This window comes from Carassius carassius, chromosome 30 (genome assembly GCF_963082965.1).
Source record: "Carassius carassius chromosome 30, fCarCar2.1, whole genome shotgun sequence".
Classification (NCBI taxonomy): domain Eukaryota; kingdom Metazoa; phylum Chordata; class Actinopteri; order Cypriniformes; family Cyprinidae; genus Carassius; species Carassius carassius.
This window is the reverse complement of record NC_081784.1, coordinates 20,135,423-20,157,033: the sequence shown is the minus strand read 5'-3', so window position 1 is coordinate 20,157,033 and position 21,611 is coordinate 20,135,423. Positions and strand designations below refer to the sequence as shown.

Here is a 21,611-nt window from a genome sequence, read left to right as displayed (position 1 = left end):
AAGCACAGATTTCCACTGGTCTAATGTCTATTCCTTGTGTTCTTTCGCCCAAACAAGTCTCTTCTGCTTGTTGCCTTTCTTTAGCAGTGGTTTCCTAGCAGATATTCTACCATGAAGGCCTGATTCACACAGTCTCCTCTTAACAGTTGTTCTAGAGATGTGTCTGCTGCTAGAACTGTCTGTACTGTATGTAGTGCATCGTACTTAAAGCAATATATTATAGTAAATCTCACCTGTGGTATTGTTTATATTATCACAAATCTCTCCATATATATATATATATACAGTGTTGGGGAGTAACTAGTTACATGTAACGGCGTTACGTAATTTAATTACAAAATTAATGTAACTGTAATTAGCTACAGTTACTACGAAAAAATGAGTAATTAAATTACAGTTACTTATGAAATTTTTAACGATTACAAAGGGGATTACATTTGAATATTTACACACATCCACATACAGATTTAATTGATTTCTTTCCCAAATTGCACTGACTATTCTGAGACATACCGCCCTAATAATTTCCGGGATGCGGAAATACAGTCTGGTTCGTAGAATCCAGTCATAAAAACGGAATGCCTAACGCGGACGGGATATGCCACATTTTGGATGACTAAATCAAAAGTAGGTCAGTACACTTGAATCAAAACATGACATGGACTAGTGTCTGTGAATATTAAGCCCCAAAAATGCAATATATGCACGTTCTGCGTGTCTGTGGAAATCAGGTGCGGACTGGACACCGGGAGAACCGGGACAATTCCCGGCGGCCTGGCAGACGATTTTGCCCGCTATTTTAATATCATTATTGTATAATTGCCTGCCGAATGTACTAAAGCGATCATTTGCGAATCCGCCGTTTGATAATTAAATCTCTAATAAATCAGGAAGTGTTAGTCATGACTCGCGCGCTCTTCGTGCCTCCGCCAAACGGTTTGGATCAGACTCAGAGTAATCAATGCGAGAGAGAGAGAGAGAGAGAGAGAGAGAGAGGGAGGGAGAGGGAGGGAGAGAGAGAGAGAGAAAGAAGAGTGGACTGTGGAAGCGCACAGCTGGAGCAGAGAAGCAGAACTATACTGTTCAGGGTTTCAGGTCAGTTTCATCTGTAAAGATGCTTTTTTTTCTTTGTTTTTTTTATTTAATTAATCAAGCAGCAGCACGTTGCTCATCAGTCATCACTCAAAATACTATATAAAGGACATCATTATTATCTGTTGTGATGTTACAGTAGTAATTTAGCTGAAAAACAATCAGATTTTTTTTATAGGTTTAGGGGGAGCTACGGACAGACAACAACACAACCCTTACGAAAATTAACGTTTTAATATATTTCTATAAATCCAGAGAAAATAGTTACTATTGTTTAACTGTGGTAACTGTATTTGAGTTGATGTATATGCTTTTATTCATTATTCTTTAATTTTCACAAATTTAGAAAAGTAATCAAAAAGTACTCAAAAGTAATTAGTTACATTACTTTAATAAAGTAATTGAAAAAGTTACACTACTATTACATTTTAAACAGGGTAACTTGTAATCTGTAACCTATTACATTTCCAAAGTAACCTTCCCAACACTGTATATATATGGAGAGATATCTCCAAATTTATCTGCCATTTACTTAAGTGTCAGGATACACACTGGAGGCATAGGTAGTTGAATTCAACACAGTGTTTATTATTTCAAGAGTACGTGAAGGGTGAGTAGAAGATGATTTCAGGTGTGGATTCTGTGCAGATCACTCTGTGCAGAGTCCATCAATAGGCGAGAAGTCAAAGCCACACAATCAAGGAATTCTAATACTTGTTTCTTTTTCCCTTTACAGGAGAGGCCACTGCCCAGAGAGTCTTACGGGAACACAGGAGATATCGAAACTCGAAAGGGAATTCGGGTAACTGGGTTATCTCAGGAATCCTGGATACAGTAGAACAAAGACACACAGGTTAGCTTCTCAAAGGTAAGTATACGTTACTTCAGGAGGTCTTCTGAAAGCGAGGTGAGCTGGGGACGAGATCGTGAGATCATTTCCTGTCGGAGGCTTGCCCGTGAACTGGTGCTGAGGTGACTGCTTTATAGTCCTTGTGATGTGGCCGCTGATAGGGAACAGGTGTGGGTGATTAGCTTGACAGGTTCCTGACACTAAGTAGGATGATATTTACTATATAGCAAATTTAAACTGCTTGATTGCTAAGTGCTACATAAATAAATTTGACTTGAAATTCAGATAAATGCTTGCATTAAAGCATGTAAATGTATTTTGTTGCATTCTTGCTGTCAACAGACCTTCGTATGTTTGATTTCATGGTACATTTTAATTGTGGTGTGTGTGAATGGGCCTTATTTGTCATCATTTTGTCGGTTATGCAAAATGTGTCACATAAAGGAGGCATCTACACTTCCAGTATTATGATAGCACAGAGGTCACAGTATGTTTACCCACATAAGACCAGATGTCTGTAAAGGCAGACAGCAGAGGAATGCCGCTTCCAAAGGACTCTTTCAGCGTCTGTTTCCAGCCTGGACTAGACTGTTTCCTGTGCTGGAGTGTCAGGATGAGCCCGCATTCTCTCTCCTCTCAAGCCCCAAGGGCAGAAAACAAACAAGGCCAATGAAGTCATCTGCCTGAGCACCCTAACGGAGGTATTCAGTTTCCCTGACAGAGCAGAGCGAGAGGAAAACCAGGGGCGCAAAAAGTGGGTATGCGCCATATGCGGCGCATAGGGGCACCACACCATGGGGGCCGCCAAAGCGATGGTTAATTTTTTTTTAATAATAAAAAATAAAAATATGTATTAAAAGTTATATATATATAAAAATATATACATTTTAGAGGACTAACAGGCGCCGGTGCCCTCATAATATTCCATCATAGAATTTAGACATAGAACCTTGCGAGTGGGTGGGGCGCCGTGAGCGCTGAGTAAGCAGCAAGGTTAGTGCATTGTCGTTGAAACTCGAAAAAGATGGATAAAACAAAAAAGCTCTCGGGGACTAAAAATAGAAAAAGAAAGAGGGAAAAGGAGATGGCATGTCAAGGGATGCGAGAGCAGCTAAATAAGTGAATGGTGAAAGGCAACAGGTAGGATTTAAAATGTGACGTCTATGCTCGGAGAATACTGTATGTAAAACTGGAATATGTGCTGTAATTTATTCCGTCATCACCCGGGTGCTGATAGCGTGTGCGCACAGATGAGACCTAAACAGCACACGTTGATATCTGTGTTTAAACTAAACTAATTTAAGCTTTGTCAGTTTAAACATTTAAGAGGCAGAGGACGCCAGCTCGCGCGCGCAGTGAGAAGATTTGTGCATGCGCTCATCTGAAGCGCGCAAACCCGCGCCTCAGAACGCGCGCAAATATAAGCTCTCTCTGAAGTGTTTAATTTAAAGGGACAATTTCAGACAAAAATTATGTCAAAATGCCCGTCTTGGTAAGTATCCTATAGCAGACATAGCGTAGGCCACTGTATCAGTGCATTCTTTTAAAGTGACAGTCTTTATATTAATCGAACAGCAACAACAAAGAAATCACTCGCTGCTCTTGATTAAAAAGCTTTTGTAACAGATTGTTCAGTTTCTCCTAATGTTGGCTCGAAAGGCTATAATGGTCAAATGGGTTGGTAGTGATGCCCCCTTTACTCAGATGTGGAAATCTATGATATCTGAAGTTGTAACTCTACAAAGATTGAGGTATTGTCGCAATGGTAAATCGCACCTGTTTAAAAAATGGGAGAATATTTTTAAGTGTCTAAAGATTAAACGGTCATAAACAAAAACTGGATAAAATTTAGGTACAATCATATGATGAAATGCTGTATGTAAATTGTCCACATGTTCATGAAAATGTTAATTATTTCCTGTGCTGTGTTTTTGTTTTAATATGTTTTTGTTTGTAATAATTAAAATGTTTAATAAAAAGAATATCTAAAAAAATATATAAAAAAAAAAAAAAAAAGCTTTTGTAACTTTACTAAAGAACAATCTTTAATTTATAGTCAAATATGTGATGCTGTTTTACATTTGATTACTTTATTAAATTTCTGTACCTAAAAACTAATACTAGACCTCTTTACTCTATTGTATTTATTTTTGCTGTTGCTCGTAGTTAGATTTTTTTTTAATTATAGTTTCTCCATAAACATAGCACATACCGAACTGTACCGAAATGTGACTCTTGAACCGTGAAACAAACCGAACTGTGAAAATTTGAACTGTGCCACCCCAATAATAATAATAATATATAAATATATATAAATATATATGTATATATGTGTGTGTGTGTGTGTGTGTGTGTGTACATATATACCATATAATTATGGTAGGCTTACAGTGGCTGTCTGATATACTTTAAAATAAACATTTATTATTTAAAAGCTCATACATGATGATGTCCGGCGGAATTATTTATTTAGAAGTGGGGGGGGGGGGGGGGGGGGGGGGGGGGCAAAATGTTTTGCTGCATACCCCTCTAACACTGGATAGTTGCGCCCCTGAGGAAAGCGTGTTTGTTTCTGTATGTGTATTTGAGAAAGTGAGTGAAAGTGCATAATCTCTATAACAGATGGTTGAGCTGTGGTTGATCAAAGCTATGATGGCATTCCTGTGTTTCTACTGTCAAACACAGGATCTGACAAATGTAAAAACATGCAAAGATGTGCAGCCATCCAAAATGGTCACAGAATTAAGTGAAATGACTTCATGACTTAAATATTAAGAAAAAACTGCATGGTACAACAGAAATAAAGCAAATGCACAGGTGAAGTACCGTAAATGACTCTTTGGAGCATCTCTGTGAACTACAGAAACTTGAAAAGTGCTGAGAAAGAGAAAGAGAAATAGACTGACGGAGCATATATTGCTATCCGTTTCCTCTGGGATAGTGGATTCCGTTTTGATATGCAAGGCTGTATGTCTAGCGTCTTTATAGGATAAAGAATTAGTGATAAAGAGCTTTTGTTTTGAGTTTTTATCCACATTCATAAAACAAGGTAGCTTACTGTATTAAATAAGGAAGCCTTTGTATGTCCGTATGAATATAAGGCAACAACATTTGTTTGGATTTACATTTTTGTAGATGTGTATTCTGATGCATGTTTCAAGCCATATAATGTCGGTATGAAGTCTGGAAAAGAGTGTTCAGGGAGTATTTTGCATGTCATATATACACACTGTATTTATGACAAACTATACAGAAAATAATATTCATATTCAAATAATAGTTTCATGCAGCTATCAGCACTATTTATACCTCTTACTATTACTTTACTCCATGAGTCAGGACCAAGCAAAATTTCTTGCTTTCCAGTAAAAATCCAAACTGAAAAAAAAACTTGTTATTGGTATAAAGTAGTTTTTGTTAATTAATTAATTAAACGGCATTAATACCGAATACAGTATTTTTGTTCAATTAAATAAAACTGAAATAAAATAAAATATAACTTAGAATAAAAAAGATTACTATTACTAAATGGATTACTAAATGGAGTACTAAAATTACTAAAACTAAATGGAGTACTAAAATTTAAAAAATTAAATAAAACTGAAATAAAAATAAATTATAGATAAATACAAAAACAAAAAGATAAAATTACATAGCAAAATTACAAAATGCTTGCCTTGAACTGAAATGAAAATGTAAGCTTTTTTTTTTTAGATAAAAACTAATTTAAAAAATATATACTATAATAATCAAAATAATACTTATATATATATATATATATATATATATACTTAAAGAGACACACAACTACATATTATTTAACAAAAAAAATTACACAATAAATCTATTTTAATAACATTTAAAATGTTTGTAAATTATACTGTTCATTATTACCTACTGAATGTTTTATGTCCATTTACTAAAAACAAAATAACAGTCAAAACATGTTTTTAACTATAAAAATGCTGGTTGTCTTAATAGCAGTGATGTTGTGATGGTGTGCCCTGCGTGAGAGAGATCTAGAGTCCATATGGAGATCTGATGGGGTCTGACAGGACGCAATGCTTCACCGAGACAGACCGGCCAACCCACAGCAGAATACTCTATAAATACCCCATCACTACCTCTTTCTCTTGTCCCCTCTCTCATTTTAGCATGAAATGAAGGCAGATGCATTAATAACCAAAAGGGACCATGCAAATTAAGCATAAATAAAGCCCAAAATCCTTATTTAGATATTCTGCTCCAGACGGCCATGCCTGAGGAGAGGCTCTGGGGGGAGTTACGTAACTGACTCTAATCCTTTGTGCTATGCAGCACAAAAACAGAAGAAGCGGCTTCACCATTAATAGAGTCAGGACAGCTTCTATCCATCTCAAATAACTGCTTCTTGGAAACTGTGTTTATACATTGTTATATATATATATATATATATATATATATATATATATATATATATATATATATATATATATATATATATATATATATATAAAATGTTAATGACTGGCAGCCTAATATTTTTATAGCCTAACAAAATTGCTTCAATATTTTTCCCTCAAATTTGTACAGCTCTGACAAAAATTCAACATGATGTCTGGAGTCTTATTTTCCACATAAATCATAAAGAATCAAAAATACACCTGAAACAGGATTAGAATGTCAAGCAAATGAGCTGATCTCAGTATTGTGATACTTAGATCCACATCCGGTTTGTATTTTGGTTCTGTAGGGAAATGCTGAGTCACCAAATAAACCTAATAAGTCCTCTCAAATCAATACTGACACACAACTTCAGTACTCTACTCTAATTTGGCAGCAGTACACATAGTGACCTGTACAAGCCAGTGAACACAAACCACATTCCCGCTGGCTGGTCTCCTAGATGAGCTGTCCTGGATTTGTTCACCTCTCCATGCTGCTGCCTCAATGACAAGCAATGTGATACTCAATTAAACCCGACTCATTTTCTCATATTCTCCTCTGAGAGGTACAAACAGGTTAAAGTTCACACATTCAGGACAGAACCCTGCTTTAGGCATCTGTGCCCGGTTGCATGAAACTCCTTAAGCTAAGAAATCCCTTAGATATCAGGTTAAGGGTACCCTTAGTGAAACTTGGGATGCAAGAAAAAACCCAAAGGGTTTCCTTAAGGAACTTAAGGCTGTTATTAAGTTTTTTCCCTTAATTATCTAAGTGTTCCCTTAAGCGTTGCTACAAAGTCCTTGGTGACCATTTCACCTTAATAAATTTAAGGGACCAAAACAGCTCCCTTAAGTCAACTTAAACTCAAAATACGATGGCTGATTCAGTGTTAATTGAAGAGGAGGAAATACCAAGGCGTGTTTTTAATGATCGTAATAAACCCTTGGAGACGATGAATGGTTGATGAAAGGCTGAAAAGTATTATTATTATTATTATAACCACTTACGAAAACAATAATTGCCTTTTCGTCCTCTGTCCAGTTTGGTTTACGTTTTTTTGTTTTCTGTTATGTTTGTACTCTCCATAGCAAAAATATATTAATACAAGTGTGATTTTAGCAAGGGTTTGGCTTTGTGGTTCGTTATGTTCTGTTTACTGTTAGAGGTAGTAACTATAGCAACCGCGGCGATCTTTGCCGTATGTTGTCAGAAACTACTGTGAAACGCTTAATATAAACACTTAGGTAAGGGTGACAGTTAAGAGGTTTCTTGCAACGCTCTTAATGAAATCCCTTACCTCAGGGATTTTTTCTCCCTCAGGGATACCCTCACTTAAGGAGTTTCATGCAACCGGACACCTACCTACATGAATTGGAAGATCATACTACATGACAAAGGTTAAGCAAATTGCCGCTTTTGCTAAGATTGGGTACTAAAAACAAATTTAGCAGTGCATGCTGATAATGGTCATTTGCAAAATACCTTTGTCATGAACAGCAGGCTTGGCTTTACTCACCCTCATGTTGTTCCAATCCCATAAGACTTTGAAACCTGAGAGATTTTAGTCCAAGTCTTCTAAAAAACATGATAGATTTATATTATGAACAGATATTATCTCGCCTTCCATGGCTTTTTGTTTATTAGGCGTCACTACCAAAGTGAGAAAGAAAAAGCCTTGCATTTATCTGCCTGATGTGATCATGACATTCATAAATAGTTGCAGTGCAACACTAAAGTTTTAGCCGAGCACTGAGAAAATTAAATGTCTCAAAATATTTATGCATGTTATCCATCTGTGGCTTTTTTGTTAAGTTAGACTCCTATTTCTTTCTACAGAAAATCCAATACTGCTCTCTTAGGACAAATGATATGTGCACAACAGTACCACAAAATGCTAATGGATGTGAAATAAGGTTTAAAACTCTATTTACTACAATTGACTTACTCAGTTAATAGCTTACAGATACTGTTTTAAAATAGTAGATCAATTATTACTCAACATTGGTAATGTTTCTTGAGCAGCAGATCAGCATATTAGACTGATTTCTGAAGGATCATGTGACACTGAAGACTGGAGCAATGATGCTGAAAATTCAGCTTTGACACCACAGGATTAAATTACATTTTATAATATATTAAAATTTTAAATTGTAATAATATTTCACAATATTACTGTTTTACAGTATTTTTATCAAATAAATGCAGCATTGGTGAGAATAAGAGATTTCAAAAAGAATTTAAAAAATCTTACTGACCCCAAATGTTTAAACAATAGTGCGTTTTTTTTTATAATAAATAAAAAAAGTTTAATATGACACCCCAAACTAATTAGAATTATAATGATATTACTAATCAAAAATATGTGTTTTTAGGGATTTGAGTACTAAATGAGAGACCGTTTGACTCAAATACACACACATTACTGATTCCTCCATTAACAAAGAAGCAGATCTGTCCCTAAAAATAAAATAACCACCCAAACAGCATAAGGAAGAAAAAAAATCAATGATGCATTTAAAGAGAATTCAGTGGAAATCCATCTGCTCCATCACGGCTTTATATGACAGCTCGTCTCAGCCATGAATGCTGTGATTCAGAAAGTCTACTGGAAATGTCAGGGAAGTTTTTGGAAAAGGTGGTTGTAGTGACATAAATCAGAGTTATGGGGAGGAGAGGTTTCGTGTTTGTGTTGTTGAGAAGAGGGGTAATAAAATTACTGTGGGGCTTGCACTGAACCCCAGAGCTCACAGGCGGAGCCGCGAAAACATCAGCAGCCAAAGAGACCATTCCTCATCTCCTGGCTCCAAAGAAGGGGTGGAAGAGAGAGAGCCAGGGGCTGAAACACCACACAGAGAGAAAAAACAACTAGTTCTCTTCATTTTCCAACTGTCTGCAATTATGGTAAAATGTGAATAATCTGCAGAGCATTAACATTCATAGAGGCCATTTATGGCACACCCCTATTTTCTTTTCATTTTGGAATGGGAAAAGACATGAGAGAGAGGGAGAGTTGATGAGAGTCAGCTGATGGAGTGGGCTGAAGAGGGAACAACACCACAGGCGATCTGGCAGAGTCATTCACTAAACTCCATCCACATGGAGCTCACCTCACTTCCCACAATTACAATAACTGCAAACTTTCACACACTCACACATGAATTCTTTATGGTGATGCTGTTAAAGTTCATTTGATTTTACCAGCTATGAGGAACTTAACTGTTCAGGAACATTTACCTTTGGAAAAGGTAAAGGCTGTGTCTTTATACATCAATGTATCGTCACGAGCCGCAGGGTTTAATTTGATTTTGTTTGTGTATGTTTTTTTTAGCCATGATTCCCATCCACTTACATTATAAGACTAATAGACTGCAACATTTGACTTAAAAATCATAATTTTTGTTCAACTGAAGAAACAAAGTCACCTACATCTTGGATGCCCTGGGGGTAAGCAGATACTGGAAATTTTCATCTATCCCTTTAAAAAACGAGCAAATTAAGATGTTTGAGGAATCAGGCTTTGTTTGTGTGGTAATTTAGTACTTCCCAGATAAGTCATTATTTCTATACACAACGCCTCAGTGCAAGCTAATGGATTGTCAGAAAAATGTGTACTTCATTTAGTGAGCTCTTTGCCTTCAGTTCTGCTTGTTAAGGCTGATTTATACTTCTGTGTCTGCAACCTTTATGCAGCAGGCTATGCATCAGTTTTCATTTATACTTCTGAGTCCTTGTCCGCGTCAACGTGCAGTACACATGCAAACCACTAGTCTGTAGTGTCTACGTGCATGTTGCTTGTGTAACCCGCAGACCATGGCAAAAGCCAAAGAAGAAGTGGCTCATTGGAGAAGCATTATAGCCGTGACGGAGCCAAATAAATATCCAGTCATTAAATCATTATTTAAAACTACAAAAAGGAGACAACAACAGAACAAGAGAAGACGGCATTCTTACCATCTCCTCAAAGACTTGTACCACGGCAAATCAACACTGTTTGTCGCGGACAAGTACCGTTGTATAATGCTATTTAGTATAATAAATGATAAGACACTTGTTCTTTGCTTTGCTTTATTTTGAAGAAGATGTAACATTAAAATATATTAAAGTGCACATAAACATACACAAAATTCAAGTACATACAGAGGGAGGGATTCCAGCAGACCAATCACAGCGCTTGTTGTCAGCATAGAACTGACGCGCTGTTAGATTTTTTTGAGAGGTACATGCCAGGCTACGTTGTCCTACACATAGTCTACGCCGTAGCTACGTAGTTAAAACTGGCCTGTTATGGATGCTACTGGCACACCATCATAATGGACAGCAATGAAACAGTATTGTGTCTGCTGGACCATCTCTTGACACTCTGACCTCATCCCATTACCTTCACGTACTTCACAGATGCCTTTCATCATAGCAACAGTAGAGAGGTTAACAAAGCCATTGAGAGAGGTCAATAACCTTGCTGCAGTCATTCCAGGCTTTTGGAGATTAAGTGTGAACACATGCCATAGATTCACGGTGCTCTACAAAGCTGTGACTTCCAGACTCGTGTCTCTAATGTAGACAGATAATAAGTCTGTCTCATGGCGTAAATGTGGGATGGGGGTGTTTGAGGACACAAAATGAGAGCTGTTTATATTGCCAGTGTTGGGAAGGTTACTTTGGAAATGTAATAGGTTACAGATTACAAGTTACCCTGTTTAAAATGTAATAGTAGTGTAACTTTTTCAATTACTTTATTAAAGTAATGTAACTAATTACTTTTGAGTACTTTTTGATTACTTTTCTAAATTTGTGAAAATTAAAGAATAATAAATAAAAGCATATACATCAACTTAAATACAGTTATCTAATAAGCATGTGACGTATTCTGTGTAATAAACTCCTGAAACATTGGTGTTTTTTTGAAACTGCTGTCTCTGTATATGATGATAGTTTTCTCAAAATAAGTAAAATGCACATGAAGTGACACAGAGCAGTTCTAGAAATTATGTTTATGTGCTCATGTACTCCTATATATTGAGGCAGCAGAGGTTAAAAACACTGCGAGCTTCAGTAGGCATGTGTAGTAAATGAAACCATGTCTTTGCCATTAATTTACAGGAGGGGCGGACTGGGGAAAAAAATTCAGACTGGAAAATTCAAACTCATACAAAAAAATTCATGGACAAAACTATTTTTTGAATGGACCTGACATAAAAAAGGTTTAAATCTTTAATTTAGGGACATGTAAAATAATTAAAAGTTCTCTCCTGAACGGCACCTTCACTTCTATTTTTCTCTTCAGTCTCTTTATTTTGCCCTGTTATCCATCTCTCTCATGACTTAAATACTCAAGATTGAACAAAACTATACTTTACAATACAATACTCTACAATACTACAATATCTTTATAGAAAAATCCTAATACTGTACACGAGTCATGTTTTTCCCTTACAAAAAATTACCATGCTTTTATTAGCCTATATAAAGGTAAAATAACCTTGTTTTTTTTTGCAAATGGATTTGTATTTATTTTTGAATAAATACATTTGTAAAATAATTTTACATTTTTGGTTATCACAGTTAAACAATAGTAACCATTTTCTCTGGATTTATAGTTAAATATTAAAATGTTAATTTTCGTAAGGGTTGTGTTGTTGTCTGTCGTAGCTCCCCCTATAAAACAAAAATCGGATTTTTTTTCAGCCAAATTACTACTGTAACATTACAACAGATAATAATGATGTCCTTTATATTGTATTTTGAGTGATGACTGATGAGCAACGTGCTGCTGCTTGATTAAATAAATAAAAAAACAAAGACAAAAGAGCATCTTTACAGATGAAACCCAGAACAGGAGTTCTGCTTCTCTGCTCCAGCAGTCCACTCTATTCTCTCTCTCTCTCTCTCTCTCTCTCTCTCGCAGTGATTACTCTGAGTCTGATCCAAACCGTTTGGCGGAGGCGCGGAGAGCGCGCGAGTCATGACTAACAATTCATGACTTATTAGAGATTTAATTATCAAATGGCGGATTCGCAAATGATCGCTTTAGTACATTCGGCAGGCAATTATACAATAATGATATTAAATAGTGGGGCAAAATCGCTTGCCAGGCCACCGGGAATTGTCCCGGTTCTCCCGGTGTCCAGTCCGCACCTGATTTCCACAGACACGCAGAATGTGCAAGTCATATATTGCATTTTTGGGGCTTTATATTCACAGACACTAGTCGATGTCATGTTTTGATTCAAGTGTACTGACCTACTTTTGATTTAGTCATCCAAAATGTGGCATATTCCGTCCGCGTTAGGCATTTCGTTTTTATGACTGGATTCTACGAACCAGACTGTATTTCGGCATCCCGGAAATTATTAGGGCGGTATGTCTCAGAATAGTCAGTGCAATTTGGGAAAGAAATCAGTTAAATCTGTATGTGGATGTGTGTAAATATTCAAATGTAATCCCCTTTGTAATCGTAAAAAATTTCATAAGTAACTGTAATTTAATTACTCATTTTTTCTTAGTAACTGTAACTAATTACAGTTACAATAATTTTGTAATTAAATTACGTAACTCCGTTACATGTAACTAGTTACTCCCCAACACTGTTTATATTGCTGTGCTAGGCTGTGTGGGTTGTAATCCCCTCACAAGACGGGGCACTACACGGCTCTTTAGAAATGCCTGAGAGACTGCCATCATGGTTCAGCATGACTGGACTGATCATAAGCCCTCTAGAGACTGAGACACATTATTTCAAACTATAGATGTGCATTCTTTTAACCTGAGGTTCTCATGCAGCCATCAATTATACAAGTGACAAATTTCACTAAAGATTGATTTCTGGATTTTCTTTATATTACATAGTCGGCAAAAGCCTTCAGAGGGTACGTCAATAGGATTTCATCAGCTCTATAACTGAATTGCTAACGGCATTTATTTACGGCTTCTCTTGAACTTTATGTTCAGAACAGCCAATTTGCATATGGCTTTTTTTGCATAAAGGGCCTTGATAACACTTTAGTTTAACGATCAGTTCTCACTATCAACTATTAACTTATTAGCATGCATATTACTAGCATATTGGGTGTTTATTAGTATTTATAAGCAAATATGAATGGCTTATTCTGCATACCTATCTTTTAGATCTTTTAGAACTACCTTACTAACTATTAGTAAAACAGGAGTTTATAATAGAGGGATAAGTTATGGTTAATAGTTAGTTAATAGTGAGAATTGGTCCCCAAACTAAAGTGTAACCAGAGCCTTTATAATGCAACATCAAAACAATTTACAATAATGCATAAAGAATGGCTTTAGTACTTCTTTTTCTATTTAAGAAAAATGTAAAGACACTGATCTATATATAACAAACTAAGAAAAAACACTGAATGAGTCCAAACACAAATGAATAAATTATATAGAATAATTTATTTTAAAATAAATATTACATCATTTTTATCTAATTTCTTAAATTTTTATTTTATTTATTAATACATGAATTTATTCAAAATATGTATATAAATATGTACTCATTTTCATGTTCTTCCAAACCTGTACAACTTTCATTCTTCTGTGGTTCACAAAATAAGATGTTTTGAAGAATGTTAGGCTCTGTTCACACTTTCTGTTTTTGGGATTGACAACCGCATTTACTTACAGGAGTCTTGAAATGTCCTGTTGACAGCAACTTAAGCCGCGTTTCCACCGCTGGAACTTTACCCAGGAACTAGGGACTTTGGGCTGGTGTTCTGTGTGTTTTCACCACAGGAACCAGGATCTAAATAAAGCTCTGGGTAAAAAAAAAGTCCCTGCTGGCGAAGAAGCACTTTTTCAAAGTTCCGGAACTTTCGGGGGCGGGACTTGGGCGCTAAACATACTGATTGGTTGAGTTCACACAGCACTGTGATTTCAACCACCATTTATTCGGATCATATTCAAAATATTACTGTTATTGTGTCATGAAATGTAATTTTAAAAGTATTTCAGGCGAGAATGTAGTTGTTTAAAACTCAAATCTGCGGTTTATTTATAAAGACAGCGCCTGTTTAAAAATGTTTTTGTCAATTTCAGAGACGGTAAGCTCCACGCGATCAGCGGGAGCTCAGTGATCATGTCTAGAGCACTCTCAACTCGTCTAGTCTATATATATATATATATATATATATATATATATATATTAGGGGGTCAGTCTGTATAAATGGTGATTACAAACTGGTTAAAAAGCTTCAGTGCCTCCAAACATACATCTGATTCTCCTAAAACAGACTGCAAACTTGATATTCTCCTTCCATCTTCCACTCTTGAGCTAATGTTCAAACATCTTATTATAGATCAGAGGTTAAAAGGTCGGCAGTTGTAAAGCATGTTGTAAACTCCACCATGTTGCATGGTTTTCTTGTTTGTAGTCAGTGGGAAATGCACTGGACAAGCCAGCAGCACAGCAGAAAGAGGTGAGTGTCAGAGCGAGCCTCAGGCAGAGCGAGCTGCTTGTCTCTTATCATAACTCATATCGCCATGGGAAGCACTGTGCAGTGGAAACTGTTGTGAGCCCAGGACCCCTGTGTTGCATCAGCTTGGAGACAGAGATGGAGAGAAAGTGCTGCATGCTTTACATATCTCGCAGGCCAAAGATCATAAATCAGGGGACGTACAAAGAGGACAGTGTTTTTATAATGTTTTCTTTCTCAGTCTGGGGGTGTGCAGATTTGCAGAGCAGATTCCTGACTAATGGAAAGCAGGCCAAGCACGAGACGCTGTGCTACTTCAGCGAGCGCTTCTCTGTAGAAGTGCATGATATATCGGGGGCCAAAATATTATTCTTTAATAACTTGGAACATTTATTATTAATATTAATGTTGATATTGAAATTACTGCCATTACTTTGTCTTGTTCACTAATAACAGCCATTATCTGGGTCCCATTCACTAATAATTCACATGCACACAAACTTTTTTGCATAATGCATAATGCACATGAATTTGTTCTTAACTCATTCTGAAGTTAATGAATTTGGATTATTCTGAATGAGCAACCAAGTGCCTAAGGTTAGTAATTTGCATAAAACACACACAAACCATCTCTATATAAGAACTTTAGACCTTTCCTTTACATCCTTTTGTCACTCTCAGCAAACATACGCTGCACTCTAAGATTCAATCTCGCATGAAAGCACATGCAATAAGATCATCGAGCAACAGAGAGTGTCATCCTCAGTACCAGTTCAAATACAACAAACACACTGCATTATTTTAAACAGCCTGAGATTATAGATTATAGAGATTATAGAGACCACACAGAATATGACGAGCTTTGGGAGTCAGCTGTCCATGTCCAGCCAGTGTACCAGCACAAAAACACACTCAACAAATTATTGGCTAATTATAATCATCAAGATATAATTTTTGGTCAGTATTGTATTTGTTCAATATCAAATTAGAGATGCACCGCTAGTGCATTCCTACTTCTCTCTTCATGCAAATGTACGCAACATCAAACATCACTGCCAATCACATCTTGCTGCTCCAAAAACAGGAAGTGGATGGGCATCTTTGTGGGAGGAGCTAACAGCGAGGCACTATCACTCTCTGAATCCATCAAGAAAGTTAATCAATGTGATATATTAGAAGAAAGTGAAAGACAAAACCAAGAAATCACATTAGTGTGGGCAGTTGGCACACATTGATTTTCTCTCAGGAATATTAATGGAGTATTAATTTAATAATTGGCTATGTTAGAGCCGCTCCAGCAACTAAATAAAAGATTTACGGTATTCTCTGCGCCAGAGATGAATTTTTCCCACACCAACCATATTAGAGATAACCTCATAAATTTGGTGCCCTAGAATGCCGGTATATTGAGGTGCACTTCCAGTCAAGACAAAAATGGCAGGCAAGTTTACAAAACAATGCCTGCCAAAAGCCATCCAACACCCTAATGAAATTACAAACTCTATCTTCATTAATGCAGCAGATGCCAAATTCATTCTGAAACAGATGCTTTGCTCGTTTTATCAGCCTCTATATTTGTCAATCAAACATTAAAGACTTTCACGTCAGGATTAGTAAGGCTGTCACTCCAGCTGGTTAAAAGTTATATGAGATATATGGAATGTATGTCACATGACCTAGTGATCATTGAGCACTTGTGTCCCATTTCCCACACACTGTTATAGCACTGTTATATATAGACCACATTGACTTGCTTCTCTTAAAGGGTTAGTTCACCCAATAATCAAAATTATATCATTAATAACTCACCCTCATGTCGTTCCAAACCCGTAAGACCTCCGTTCATCTTCGGAACACAGTTTAAAATATTTTAGATTTAGTCCAAGAATTCTCAGTCCTTCCATTGAAACTGTGAACGGTATACTGTCCATGTCCAGAAAGGTAAGAAAAACATCATCAAAGTAGTCCATGTGACATCAGAGGGTCAGTTAGAATATTTTGAAGCATCGAAAATACATTTTGGTCCAAAAATAGCAAAAACAACGACTTTATTCATCATTGTCTTCTCTTCCGGGTCTGTTGTGAGATATCAAAACACTGCAGTTTGTGATATCCGGTTCGCGGACGAAACACTCAATGTAACCGGATCTTTTTGAATCAGTTCACCAAATCGAACTGAATCGTTTGAAACGGTTCGCATCTCCAATAAGCATTAATCCACAAATGACTTAAGCTGTTAGCTTTTTTAAGATAAAATAAATGAGTTAAAATAAACCAATATCCCGGAGTAATTAGTTTACTCAAACAGTACACTGACTGAACTGCTGTGAAGAGAGAACTGAAGATGAACACCGAGCCGAGCCAAATAACGAACAAAAGATTGACTCGTTGATGTGCAAATAATTTTGCAATTGATTTGCATTTCAAAAATAAGTGAAATAAGTATTTGATGCCCAAGCAAATCATGACTTACTATTTGGGGCAGAAACCTTTGTTGGCAAGCACAGAGGTAAGACTTTTCTTGCTGTTGGTCTCCAGGTTTCCACACATTTCAGGAGGGATTTTCATCCACTCCTCTTTACAGATCCTCTCTAAATCCTTAGGGTTTATTGGCAACTTAAAGTTTCAGCTCCCTCCACAGATTTTCTAAAGGATTGAGGTCTGGAGACTGGCTAGGCCACTCCATGACCTTAATGTGCTTCTTCTTAAACCATTCCTTTGTTGCCTTGGCGGTATGTTTTGGGTCATTGTCATGCTGGAAGACCCATCCATGACCCATTTTCAGTATTCTGGCTGAGGGAAGGAGGTTCTTGTCAAAGATTTTACAGTACCTGGCCCTGTCCATTTACCCCTCAATGCAGTGATGTCGTCCTGTACCCTTAGCAAAACAGCCCCAAAGCACAATGTTTCCACCTCCATGCTTGACTGTAGGGATGGTGTTCTTGGGGTCATAGTCAGCATTGCTCTCCCTCCAAACACGGCGAGTTGAGTTAATGCCAAAGAGCTACATTTTGGTCTCATCTGACATCAGCACTTTCTGCAAAGCCTTTATCATATGTTCTTTGGCGAACTTTAAACGGGCCTGTACATGTGCCTTCTTGAGCAGGGGTTATCTTTTGGGCGCTGCAGGATTTCGTAGTGTGTTACCAATGTTTTGCTTGGTGACTGTGGTCCCAACTACCTTAAGATCATTAACAAGCTCCACCAGTGTAGTTCGGGCTGATCACTCACCTTTCTCATGACCATCTCATCTCATGATGGCTGTTTTGTATTTCTTCCACTTCTGAATAGTGGCACCATCAGTTGTCTCCTTCTCACCAATCTTCTTGCTGATGGTCTTGTAGCCCATTCAAGCCTTGTACAGATCTACAGTCTTGTCTCTGACATCCTTTGACAGCTCTTAGGTCTTGCCCATGGTAGTGGGAGAGGTTGGAATGTAAGATACAGATTGTGTGGACAGGTGTCTCATTCACATAACGAGCTGACATTAGAAGTAACTTCTTAAAGTGACAGGACTAATCCGTGTTCCACATGGGGACATAACTAATCTGTGGGAGCCAGAATTCTTGCTGGTTGGTATGGGATCAAATACTTATTTCACTCAATGAAATGCAAATAAATTTCTAACCTTTACATAATGTGTTTTTTGTTGGTATTCTTTCTCTATCCATTACAATAAACCTAATATGAAAATTACAGACCCTTCATTTCTTTGTAAGTGGGCAAACATTACAAAATCAGCAGGGGATCAAATACTTTCCCTACAGTATAATATGAACTCTAACTTTCACCCAACCATTTCCATCCAAAATACTCCCAATGGAATGGCAGAAAGCAGCTGGGTATGGCGAACCATGTGCAGTGCCAGAATATCAGTTAGTATATAGCCATTTGGAATCTCCAAAATTGAAAGATGGCTACAAGTACAAGTAATAGTGGTATGTGAATACTGCATATCCTGTTTCACATATTGTAGCTTTTAAAACCCTCAAAAATACAAATAAACATTATGTTAATTAAATATATCTCATAATAAGACTGGAAGTCCAGAGAGGGGCTTTTCTGAGAGTGTGAAGAATGTCTTATAACAGCAGAAAAGTATCTAGTCTTATATTTCAGCTTCCACTGATGGAAATCACAAGTGGGTTCCTAGAGTCTGGTGGTTTTCAGTTAACAAGATCTTACTCTATGTTTACAGATGAAACAGAACTCTTCTGTGGAGTGTGGTGAGCATGACAGGTATGTTGGCCTGAGTTAAGCCTGAATCTTTTAAAAAAGACGGAGGAGGAAAAACATGACTGATGTTCTTGTAGTGTGACAGGTAAAGACCTCTTAACACCAGCAAAACCTTTGTAAGTAAACTGTTTTGTGAAACACACACACACACACACACACACACACACACACACACACACGCACACTGTATTCATTCTAAGATAACATCATTAAGGGTCATTAGCAAGTCACAGTTATCATGCAATGCATGCCACTAGTCAAAGGTGAGATCTGAACCTACTGAGAATGAACTATGGGGATTTGTGAGAATGTGTTAAATACACAATTCAGAACTGAATACAAAGACTATTCAGACAATATGTCTCCAGGATGGACACTTCATATGCTGTAATTAAAAAGACACTGGGATGCCATAATTACTTTTGTTGGGATAAATTGGTGTCTGCCTACATTCAACATAATTATGACCTTTGTAAGATAAAGCACTCAGTCACTTCACTCTCACGGGCAAACGAACAGCAAAAACAACGTACACATGCACAAATGAAGATGAACTAGATGAACTTTATATTCTAACAATTATTAAAACAAATTACAGTGTTAGGCTACTAGTACAAATGTTGTCAGCAAAGTCAGCAAAGTCAGCAAATTAATATAATAAACTTTAACTTTAAATCTTAGACTACTAGTATTATTTTTAACACATTTTACACATATGTAAATTGTAAATTATTATAGTGAGGTTATAAAAGACATATACTGTAGGATAAATTACAAAAAAATTAAATACTACAGTAACAAAAATAGCTAGCTTGTAAGCAATGCTAAAACGACTTTCCATAAACAAGACATAAAAAATAATCATCCGTAACGCTGTGGGCTCAAACTCGCACTAAAGTTTTCAATCAGATTTCAGTCACTCACCGTTGACTGCGTGAAGAGCGCTTGACCAATCCCGTGCATAAAGAATCAACGCTTCTGAAGAAAGCGTCCTGGTATTTTCACTTCTTCCAAAGGATGGTGAAGTTCACGCAGATCTGAGCCGCCCTGGCTCTACTCCTCTCTAAAGTAGGGCAAACTCCCGTAGCTGGAGGTTAATACGGGCAGCCGCTAGGCTACACATATCTGTGTCCGTCCTCCTGGAAGCGACTGCTGCGAGCTGGCTGAAATCCCGCTGCTGGGTCGCGCTGCCCTCTCTCTCGCTCCGCGCTGGACCGCCGCTGGCAGGAGCGCGAGAGCGCGCCTCACATTGTAGTGATGGGCACTTCGGCTCTTTTTCGTGAGCCGGCTCGTATGACTCAGCTCACTGAAAAGAGCCGGCTCTTTTGGCTCACAAACAGCTCTTTAAAAAACAATAATGTTTTGACTATGATAGGTGTGAAAACAAATCTAATTAAATTATTAAATGAAATCATACTCACAATTTCTTTAAAAATGCATTGATTTGTTATGAAAAAAGAATACTATTAAACATTTGCATTTAAATTACAACTTTTGAATGTATAGAAACAACAACATTACAAAAAAAATACAATCTGAATCTGAACAACATAATAGAACCCATATTAAAGAAAAATAAATAACTGAAAGGATTAAACTGGTCCCTCTTTTTTGGCATGTTATATAGTCAGCATGAACTGTCTCACTAGTTATGTTTTGTATAACTAGCATGAACACACACACACAATGCTGATCATATTTTTATTTTATGAGAGATTTGCATTCAGAAATGCAAGCTGCCTTACTTTCGAGGGGCTGATGATCATTAAAATGATTCCAAATGCTGCTGTGCTTCCGACTCATTTTTCTGCTTTTGTTTTGTTTTCAAAAGCTGTTGTGTTTTTCCTTTCATCTCCTCCGAGTTTGACACTGTGGTGTGTGTGTGTGTGTGTGTGTGTGTGTGTGTGTGTGTGTGTGTGTGTGTGATGGCGGCCCCTCCCTCATGCCGTATAATTGGTTGACAACTCGTGTATGACTGACAGGAATAGAATGTGAGGCTGTCGAAATATAATATTTTTTTTTGTTCTTTGAATTAGTCAATTATTTTAAATAAAATAAAGTGCATCCATTATTTAATTATTACATAATTATTTAATTTCTATAGGCTATATTTTTTCTTAAATAGAGTCGGCTCTTCAGATATGCGAGCCAGCTCCCGTCGTTCACCTACAAGTCATTCGCGAACGACCCATCACTATCACATTGTCTCCCGACCGCTGATCTGGAGCGACACGCTGTAAGGCTATGGGACAATGGCGACGCGCGGGGGCTCGCGACGGGCGACACGTTCAAGTTCAGGAAGCAGCTTGAACTGTGTTGTAATTTAAGGTGAATGTCGAACTAACAGTAGCTAAACCGGCACTGCACCGTCTGCTTATTGGACACTTATGCACTTATGCTGACGCGAGAATATGTCGACTGTAAACATTTCGTATCAACAAAAATATAATAAAGTTGTTATAATTGCTGTATTTCTAGAGCTATAGGTTCTGACAAGGTTTTAGATTCACAAAAGTCAGTATGTTACCTTTTTTATGGAATGTTTTCACATGAGTATTATTTGTTTTATTAATCTGTCC

General features: G+C 37.1%; 1 protein-coding gene across 1 annotated transcript in view; it reads right to left on the bottom strand.

Annotated features, from left to right (window-relative positions):
* Positions 1-20,268, bottom strand: part of LOC132110855 (leucine zipper putative tumor suppressor 2 homolog) — a 77,270-nt gene extending 57,002 nt beyond the window's left edge. The window contains exon 1 of the mRNA XM_059517877.1: positions 19,957-20,268. The gene's annotated coding sequence lies outside the window, so the exon portion shown is untranslated. The remainder of the gene's footprint in view (positions 1-19,956) is intronic.
* Between the last annotated feature and the right edge of the window lie 1,343 nt (positions 20,269-21,611).